The sequence below is a fragment of the Choloepus didactylus genome, chromosome 2 (genome assembly GCF_015220235.1).
Source record: "Choloepus didactylus isolate mChoDid1 chromosome 2, mChoDid1.pri, whole genome shotgun sequence".
NCBI classification, from domain to species: domain Eukaryota; kingdom Metazoa; phylum Chordata; class Mammalia; order Pilosa; family Megalonychidae; genus Choloepus; species Choloepus didactylus.
Genome location: NC_051308.1, coordinates 77,173,060 through 77,184,301, shown reverse-complemented (window position 1 = coordinate 77,184,301; position 11,242 = coordinate 77,173,060).

The window sequence follows — 11,242 nt, the reverse complement described above, 5'->3', positions numbered from 1 at the left end:
TCTTGTTTGAACTATATAAGCAGAAGAATTCTAGGTCACGTGAACAAAAGTCTCCTTGAATTACAAAAACAGAGAGTCACGGCCCCTTAATCAATTCCCAGGCTTGAGACAGTTTACAGATCCAGAGCCCCTTGAATGAAGGGAAAGCCGGGTACACTTGGAGAAGGACCCTGTCACACTGCCAAAAATTTATACTGTTAATCTTCCTCCCAGCCTTCCCCAGGGGGACCTACGGCCTTTTACCAGGGTGACTGTGCATTGGGGAAAAGGAAATGATCAGATATTTCGTGGATTATTAGACACTGGGATTTACCATCCTCTGCAGATAACTACTCTCCATTTGAGAAACAGCTGTTGGCCTGCTACTGGGCCTTAGTAGAGACAGAACGCTTAACCATGGGCCACCAAGTTACCATGAGACCCGAGTTACCTATCATGAGCTGGGTGTTGTCTGATCCACCAAGCCATAAAGTTGGGCGTGCACAGCAGCCCTCCATCATAAAATGGAAATGGTATATACGAGACAGAGCTCGAGCAGGTCCTGAAGGTACAAGTAAGTTACATGAGGAAGTGGCCCAAATGCCCATGGCCCCCACTCCTTCCACCTTACCTTCTCTTTCCCAGCCCACAGCTATGGCATCTTGGGGAGTTCCTTACAGTCAGTTGACTGAGGAAGAGAAGACTCGGGCCTGGTTTACAGATGGTTCTGCACGATATGCAGGCACCACCCGAAAGTGGACAGCTGCAGCACTGCAGCCCCTTTCTGGGATGTCCCTGAAGGACAGTGGTGAGGGGAAATCCTCCCAGTGGGCAGAGCTTCAAGCAGTGCAACTGGTTGTTCACTTTGCTTGGAAGGAGAACTGGCCAGAGGTGCGTCTGTATACTGATTCCTGGGCTGTTGCTAATGGTTTGGCTGGATGGTCAGGGACTTGGAAGGAACATGATTGGAAGATTGGTGACAAAGAAGTCTGGGGAAGGGGTATGTGGATAGACCTTTCTGAGTGGGCAAACAACATGAAGATATTTGTGTCCCATGTGAATGCTCACCAGAGGGTGACTTCAGCAGCAGAAGGTTTTAATAACCAAGTGGATAAAATGACCCGTTTGGTGGATACCAATCAGCCTCTTTCCCCAGCAAATCCTGTCATTGCCCAGTGGGCTCATGAACAAAGTGGTCATGGTGGTACGGATGGAGGTTATGCATGGGCTCAGCAACATGGACTTCTACTCACCAAGGCTGACCTGGCCACAGCCACTGCTGAGTGTCCAATCTGCCAGCAGCAGAGACCCACACTCAGTCCCCGATATGGCACCATTCCTCGGGGTGATCAGCCTGCTACCTGGTGGCAGGTTGATTACATCGGACCACTTCCATCATGGAAAGGGCAATGATTTGTTCTTACTGGAATAGACACACACTCCTGATATGGATTTGCCTTCCCTGCACGACATGCTTCTGCCAAAACTACGATACGTGGACTTACAGAATGCCTCATCCACCGTCATGGTATTCCACACAGCATTGCTTCGGACCAAGGAACCCACTTCACAGCAAATGAAGTGAGGGGATGGGCACATGCTCATGGAATTCTCTGCTCTTACCATGTTCCCCATCATCCAGAAGCAGCTGGGTTGATAGAACGGTGGAATGGCCTATTGAAGACTCAATTACGGTGCCAACTAGGTGGCAATACCTTGCAGGGTTGGGGCAGTGTTCTCCAGGAGGCTGTGTATGCTCTGAATCAGCGTCCACTCTATGGTGCTGTTTCTCACATAGCCAGGATTCATGGGTCCAGGAATCAAGGGGTGGAAACAGGAGTGGCACCACTCACTATCACTCCTAGTGATCTACTAGGGAAATTTTTGCTTCCTGTCCCTGCAAGTTTAAGCTCTGCTGGTCTACAGGTCTCGGTTCCAAAAGGAGGAGTGCTTCCACCAGGAAACACAACAATAATCCCATTGAACTGGAAGTTAAGACTGCCACCTGGCCACTTTGGGCTTCTTATGCCTCTGAATCAACAGGCAAGGAAGGGGATTACTGTACTGGCTGGGGTGATTGATCCTGATTATCAAGGGGAAATAGTACTGCAACTACACAATGGAAGTAAAGGAGAGTTTTCGTGGAATACAGGAGATCCCCTAGGGTGTCTCTTAGTACTACCATGCTCTGTGATTCAAGTCAATGGAAAACTGCAACAACCCAATCCAGGCAGGACTACCAATGGCCAAGAAACTTCAGGAATGAAGGTTTGGGTCACCCCACCAGGCAAAGAACCACGGCCAGCTGAAGTGCTTGCTGAGGGTAAAGGGAATATGGAATGGGTAGTGGAAGAAGGTCATGATAAATATGAACTATGGCCACGTAACCAGTTACAGAAATGAGGACTATGATGACATGAATATTTCCTCCTCGTTTTGTTATGATTATGTTTGTATTTGTCTGTAAAGCAAATATTTTTGCTTTCTTCTCTGTCTTATCCTCTTATCATATGGCATAAGCTGTAATGTTCATTTTGAAGGTATGGTTTTAGGTGATGTGTACAACTGCCAAGTTGACAAGGGGTGGACTGTGATGGTTGGGTTCATGTGTCAACTTGGCTAGGTGGCCTAGCTGTCTGGTCAAGTAGGCACTGGCCTGACGATTGCTGTGAGGATATTTGAGGTTGGTTTGTTGGATCATCAGTCAATTGACTGCAGCTGACTGATGACTCATCAAGGGGCATGCTTCCACAGTGAGAGAATGCAATTGGCTGGATTTGGTCCGGGTGATCAGCCGGTTTGTTGGATCATCAGTCAATTGACTGTAGCTAACTGATGACTCATCAAGGGGTGTGCCTTCCACAATGAGAGAATGCTATTGGCTGGATTTGGTCCGGGTGATCAGTTGGAGGCTTATAAGCCGGACGGTTAGAGAACCTTCACTTCTTCTTCGGCTGCTCAGTGAAGCATTTCCTGGGGAGCTCGTCGAAGTTGCTGGTTTGTTTCCTTAGGAGTTCGTCAAAGTTGTCGGTTCGTTTCCCGAGGGGTTTGTCGGATGTCTTCCTTGGAGTTGACAGTTTGTTAACGGCTCTGCAGAATTTGGACTCATGTGTGCCCACAGTTGCATGAGTCACTTTTACAATTTAATAATCAGAGACATCTCTCATTGATTCTGTTTCCAAGGAGAACCCTAACTAATACAAGCAGATACATTTATTCCTAAGTTTTAAGTGTTATTTCTAGATTCTGAGGTGCTGTGCTCTATCTGTATAACCTGGTATTTCCCTGGAAGTTTGGGTACCTCTGTAACACCCAAGACTCAGAGTTAGAGTTCTGAAGCTCTGAACATCAGCATTACCCTATCCAGCAACTGTTAAAAAAGCTGAAAAAGAGATCAGACTTCAATTAGTGATAAAAATGAAGCTGCTCTGGTTGGGATTAAGGTAAATCAGAATAGAGGGTAAAGGATGATATTGTCTGTATTTTAAAACTTCACCTTCTGTGTGAGACCAAAAGAAGAGATATATATTTCGTACAAAATTAAAATTTTCTGTAGCACACAATCTAAATTAACTTGTCTGGCCAGTTCATTTAAGTAACCTAAACACAGGGAGTTTAGAATAGAGAATGAGATCTTGTAGTTAATACCCTGAAACATTCCAGAGTATGTTGGGCAGATAATAAAAAAAATATTTGCAAAGTCCTATTGAGGGACAGGAGAAAAAATATGAAACTATTAAACTTCCCCACCTGGGGAATTCCTGATGCTCTCTCAAGCATTAAGGACTTCCAATTTAATAAGCCAAACCCTTGATCTTGAGGCTTGCTCTTATGAAACTTGTTTCTGTAATGGGGGAGCTAAGCCTACCTATAATTATGCATAAGAATTACTTCCAGGAGCCTCTTTTGTTGCTCAGATGTGGCCTCTCTCTCTCCAAGCCAACTCTGCAAATAAACTCATCACCCTCCCCTCTATGTGGTAGTTCCAGGGTGTAAGTATCCCTGGTAATGTGAGACATAACTCCCAGGGATGAGCCTGACTCTGGCATTGTGGGATTGACATGCCCTCCTGATCAAAAGGGAGAAAAGAAATGTAACAAAATAAGGTTTCAGTGGCTAAGAGATTTCAAATAGAGTTGGGAGGCTATACTGGAGGTTACTCTTATGCAAGCTTCAGCTAGATATTGCAAATTGCCACAGTATGCGAACCCCAACCAACAGTATTCCTGAAAACCTTAAAGAATACCATGGGCTCTGTCTAAGACTCTATAAATGTTTTACCTACAAAGTTTATCTTTTCAGAAACGTAAGGCCTCCAGATTATTCCTGTGCCAGATAAACTCTGAAACCCAGAGGTACCAGTCTCTTCAAGAACATCAACAAGTTGCACCCCCTACCCCATACTGTCAACACCCCTTTTCAACATGAAGAAGTCAGAATGGTCATTGCCCAAATATCCCTTAAGATTGAGAGAATGATCAAATGAGGGAGAGGAGTCATAACAGAAAAGATAGGATTTAACAAATGATTATGCTACTGAATCATTGTATAGATATTTCTTTTTAGTTTCTAATGTATTAGAACAGCTAGAAGGAAATACCTGAAACTGTGGAACTGTAACCCATACTATACTTTGAAATTTGCTCTATAACTACTTGTTAAACTATAATTTGAAATTTGTCACTTTTCTGCATATATGTTATATTTCACAATAAAAAAATGTTTTAAAAATATTCAGCCTAAAAAGAATTTAGGTAACAAAATAAATAACTTTGAGATTATAACCCTAGCTGTAAGTCTATACAGAAAAAAAAAGATTGAATAAATAAATAAATGTGGGAAGAGAGACAAATTATTCCAAATAATTTCTGCAGATACTCCCCGTCTATGGAGTGTAACATAACTCTCCACCCCTTAAGTATGGACTATGCTTAATGACTTGCCTCCTAAGAGTATAATAAGAAAAGGGAGAAAATAACTTCACTGTGGAGAAATCTCTCAAGCACTACCTCAGCCAAGTGATCAAAGTTACAATCAGTGATAAATTATAACAGAATGGACTCTTGATGTGGTGCAGTAAGAATGGCATTTCCTCTATAGTCTACTCATCCAAAATACATAACCCCAGCTGAACCATGAGAAGAACATTAGACAGAATCAAATTGAAGAACATTTTACAAAACACCTGACTACTACTACTTAAAATTTTAAAGTCATCACAAACTGACACAGCCTAGAGGAGCCTAAATGTAATATGGTATACTGGATGGGATCATGGAACAGAAAACAGATGTCAGAGGAAAACTAATGAAATCTTAATGAAGTTCGGTTAATAACAATGTGTCAATATAGGGTTCATTGGTTGTGAGGAATGTACCATAGTGTAAGATGTTAACAACAGGGGAACTGGGGTGTGGGATATATGGGAAATCTCTCTACTATCTTTATAACTGCTCTATAAATTTAAAACTATTCTAAAAAAAAAAGCTTTATTTTAAAAAAGGAACTTATAAGTAACCCAAATCATCTACATTTTTTGATAAATGAGATGTCAAAGAACAATAATTTGAAGAACAAGAAATCTAAGCATGCAGTCCACAGCAAAACATCACAATCCCCTTTCCTTTCTTTAACTTTCAGTTCTCTAAAACTCACTGGGCTATTCTCTCCAAATCCACATTAGTCCCTCATCTTCATCTGTCTCCCTGGTCACTTCCTTATTTACACCCCTTCCCTAACCCTCATTGTCCTCAATGCAAGTTGTTCCCCACCAGACATAGCCCAATGGAAATTTTGTTTGTCCCTTGTTCTTACTATTTCTCTTGGAAAAATCAGATCACACGGCTCTTGTCCTTTCCACCCCTTCTCCCCTTGGGTTGTAGACATGTTGGTCAATATCATATGCACAGATAACATTGATGAATTGGCAAACTAAGAAAAAGAAAAGCAAATCTCTTTGTTTTACAAAAGGTACTGCTGTATTAGTGAAGGAGGGAGTAAAGGTAGGACTTAACTAGTATACTGGTTATATTTATCCAGAATAATCATATGTTTAATTAGGAATCACTGAATGTGGAATTCAAATGGAATTTAATGACTAATTCTATATTTTCATGTTGTACGTTAGGAAACTAAGGGCCAAATGGCGTGACTAGCCCAACACCACACAGCTAATTACCAGAAGACCTATGACCATTTTACTCTTTTTCATTTCTTTTTTAAATAGCAGTTGTAGGTTTACAGAAAACTCCTGCTGAAAGTACAGAGTTCCCATCGCCCTCACACACACAGTTATCTCTATTCTTAACATTTTGCTTTAATGCGGTAACTTTGTTACAATTGATGAAACAATATAATTATAATTAAACTATTAATTCTAGCCCTTAGTTTACATTAGGGTTTATTGTGTTGTACATTCCTATGGTTTTTAAAAATTGTATTCTGGTAACATATATACAACCTAAGATTTCCTTTTTAACCACATTCAAATATACAATTCCGTGGTGGTAATTACATTCACAATATTGTGCAACCATCACCACCATCTGTCACCAAAACTTTTCCATCACCCCAAACAGAAGCTCTGTGCCAATTAAACAAGAACTCCCCATTCCCTACCTCCACTGCTACCCCTAGTAACCTATATTCTAATTTCTGACTCTATTAATTTACATATTCTAATTATTTCATATATAAATGAGATCAATAATAATTGTCCTTTTGTCCCTGGCTTATTTCACTCAAAGTTCTTCCATATTGTAGCATGTATTGGAACCCCATTCCTTTTTATGGCTGAATACTACTCCACTGTATGTAAATATCACATTTTGTTTTTCTGTTAATCTGTTGATGGACACTTACTTGGGTTGCTTCTACCTTTTGGCAATTGTGAATTGTAGATATGAACATTGATTTGCAAACTTCTGTTCTAGTCCTTGCTTTCAATTCTTTTTACTCCTCCTCATTTTTCATGTCCTTCTGCAAACACTGAGTTCAGATTTTGGTCACAGTGCAGGAAGGCTACAGGTTTTTTACTTTCTTGTCAAGTGAGAACCATGGAAAGAAATAAAACAGCAAATAAATACATGAAAAGGATCAGACCAACTAAACACTATGTTATATTCCCTTTGATTTAAAGGACATCTGTGGAGATTTGTTTCAAATCAAAGGACTTGAATGCACAGCCTGACAACCTGTTCAAGTATCTGGCGGCCACTGCCTTACGCTCGTGGTATCTAGAACTATGGGGCTTCTCCAATTTCATCTCTGTTACATTCCTCATTAGCTGCACTCCAGCGGTCGTTTTCATTTAATTGCTTTGAGGCTCTTAGAAGACTGTCATCCTGTTTAATCGGCCCTGTCTTTATCACTTCATTCATGTAGTCATTTGCTCATTTGTTCCCTTATCCAGTCTTTCATCTACAATTTGTCAGACACTGGGGTGGGTGCTGGAAATGCAAACACAAATAGGCACCATCTCATCCCTCGAGTCAAGGTGCATACTGCCTACTAATTTAAGTGTTGATGAAGAGAGTCTGATAAAGTTTCATGAAAAATCTATGTCTACAGATTTTCTGATTTGAAGAGCTCTTTTAATATTAAACAATATTTCATGTTCTAATTTACCTATTCCAAGTAAAGACTGGAAATGTTGTCTGAAATAAAAACAAATGTAGGATTCTTAAAAAACTAAAGAATTCAAGAAAAGAAATTTAAATTATATATTGTTTCACCTTTATTTTCTCTTTATATGTGTATACACATATACACACACAAAATATCTTAATTTCTATAATCAGTCAACAAAAATATAATATTGGAATGATTTTGGAACATTATCCTACCAATATTATTTTAAACATTTTTCAATAAAATGGTTTCAGTTGGTTAAGTCCTCTGTTTCCCTAAGTCTCTCTGAGTCTTCTAGCTTAGCCAACAAATGACTGAATGTTTCATATGCAACCATATGATGCCAGGACTATCTTCAGGGCTAACTTAGACATTTTGGCCCCCATTTGCAATAGAAGTCAAGGAGGATTATTTCACTTAGTCACATATAGTGTATGGGATTGAATATATAGGCCAGGTTGTAGAGGAGCTATTAAAAAATGAATTTAATTTTGCTAATTTTACATCAACAACACAAGGTATAATTATGATGCTTTGTTATAGTTACTTTCTTTTTTTAATAATTCAATTTTATTGAGATATATTCACATACCATACAGTCATACAAAGCACACAATCAATTGTTCACAGTACCACCATATAGTTGTGCATCCATCACCAAAATTAATTTTTGAACATTTTCATTACCACACACACAAAAGTAATAAGAATAAAAATTAAAGTGAAAAAGAACAATTAAAGTAAAAAAGATCACTGGGTGCTTTTTTTTTTGCCCCAGTTTTTCTACTCATCCATCCATACGCTGGACAAAGGGGAGTGTGCTCTACGTGGCTTTCCCAATCACATTGTCATCCCTCATAAGGTACATTTTTATACAATCATCTTCAAGATTCAGGAGTTCTGGGTTGTAGTTTGATAGTTTCAGGTATTTACTGCTAGCTATTCCAATTCATTAGAACCTAAAAAGGGTTATCTATATTATGCGTAAGAGTGCCCACCAGAGTGACCTCTCAGCTCATTCTGGAATCTCTCAGCCTCTGAAACTTATTTCATTTCCTTTCACATCCCCTTTTTGGTCAAGAAGATGTTCTCCATCCCACGATGCTGGGTCCAGATTCATCCCTGGGAGTCATATTCAATGTTGCCAGGGTAATTTACATCCCTGGGTGTCAGATCCCACATAGTAGGGAGGGCAGTGATTTCATCTGCCAAGTTGGCTTAGCTAGAGAGAGAGGCCCCATCTCAGCAACAAGGAAGCATTCAGGAGGAGGCACATAGGCACAATTATAAGCAGGCCTAGCCTCTCCTTTGCAGTAACAGTCTTCCCAAGAGCAAGTCCTGTGGTAGAGGACTCAGTTCATCAAACCACCGTCCCCAATGTCTGTGAGCACATCAGCAACCATCTAGGTGGGGAAGCCCAACATCCCATGCACTCTCCCCCAGCAACGTTCACATTAGTGGTAGCATATAATATTTCTCTTTTTGTGCCTGGCTTATTTTGCTCAGCTTTATGTCTTCAGGGTTCCAAGTCATCATATGTTTCATGACATCGTTCCTTCTTACTGCTGCAATAGTATTCCATTGTGTGTATATATCACATTTTATTTATCCACTCATCTGTTGAAGACATTAGGGTTGTTTTCATTTCTTGGCAGTTGTGAATAATGCTGCTATGAACATTGGCGTGCAGATATCTGTTCGTGTCACCGCTTTCAGATCTTCCGGGTATATACCGAGAAGTGCAATTGCTGGATCGAAGGGTAACTCTGTATCTAGTTTTCTAAGGAACTGTCTTCCAGAGTGGCTGAACCATTATACAGTCCCACCAACAATGAATAAGAGTTCCAATTTCTCCACATCCCCTCCAGCATTTGTAGTTTCCTGTTTGTTTAATGGCAGCCATTCTAATTGGTGTGAAATGGTATCTCATTGTGGTCTTAATTTGCATCTCTCTAATAGTTAGTGAAGCTGAACATTTTTTCCTGTGTATTTTGGCTGTTTGCATTTCCCCTTCAGAGAACTGTTTCTTCATATCTTTTGCCCATTTTATAATTGGGCTGTCTGTACTATTGTCATTGAGTTGTAGGATTTCTTTATATAGACAAGATAATAGCCTTGTCAGATACATAGTTTACAAAAATTTTTTTCCATTGAGTTGGCTGCCTCTTCACCTTTTTGACAAATTCCTTTGAGGTACAGAAATTCTGAGCTTGAGGAGTTCCCATTTATCTATTTTTTCCTTTGTTGCTTGTGCTTTGGGTATAAGGTCTAGGAAGTGACCTCCTAATACAAGGTCTTGAAGATGTCTCCCTACATTATCTTTCAAGAGTTTTATGGTACTGTCTTTTATACTGAGGTCTTTGGTCCACTTTGATTTAATTTTTGTGTAGGGTGTGAGGTAGGGGTCCACTTTCATTCTCTTGGATATGGATATCCAACTCTCCCAGCCCCATTTGTTGAAAAGACTGTTATGTCCCAGTTCAGTGGCTTTGGGGTCCTTATCAAAGATCAGTCAGCCATAGATCCAGGGGTCTATCTCAACAAAATACTTGCAAATTAAATCCAAAGACACATTAAAAAAAATCATACAACATGATTTTTTGTAACCATTATCCTCATTTTATAGATGAAGATACTGAAAGTCTGAGAGATAACTTGCTTAAAGTCATATACTCAATAAATGGTTAAACTGAAATTAAAACTTAGAGCATACTGCCCTTATAACTTGTTCTAGTTTGCTAATGCTGCAGGAATGCAAAACACCAGAGATGGATTGGCTTTTATAAAAGGGGTTTATTTGGTTACACAGTCACAGTCTTAAGGCCATAAAGTGTCCAGGTAACACATCAGCAATCGGGTACCATCACTGGAGGATGGCCAGTGGTGTCCGGAAAATGTCTGTTAGCTGGGAAGGCACGTGGCTGGCGTCTGCTCCAAAGTATGGTTTCAAAATGGCTTTCTCTCAGGACGTTCCTCTCTAGGCTGCAGTTCCTCAAAAATGTCACTCTTAGTTGCACTTGGGGTATTTGTCCTCTCTTAGCTTCTCCAGAGCAAGAGTCTGCTTTCAACAGCCGTCTTCAAACTCTCTTCTGCAGCTCCTGTGCTTTCTTCAAACTGTCTCTCTTGGCTGTAGCTCCTCTTCAAAGCATCACTCACAGCTGCACTGCATTCCCTCTGTTTGTCAGCCCATTTATATGGCTCCACTGATCAAGGTTCACCCTGAATGGGTGGGGCCACACCTCCATGGAAATTATCTCATCAGAGTTATCACCCACAGTTGGGTGGGGCACATTCCATGGAAACACTCAAAGAATTACAATCTAATCAACACTGATAGGTCTGCACATACAAGATTACATCAAAGATAATGGCATTTGGGGGACATAATACATTCAAACCGGCACATAACCACTAGTTTTTAGGGAATTTATCTTTAAAAACAATAATTGTTTAAACACTTAAAACATAAAAAAAGGGCTTCTGTTTAATTTTGGAGCAAGTACCCAGATTACTAATCCTTCCAAAGTAGGCTTAAAAATTAGAACTACTCATTGGAACTTATATAAGTAACTTATATATGAATAGATATATACATATTGCATCATTTTCCAGGCTTCTATATTTAATATATTAA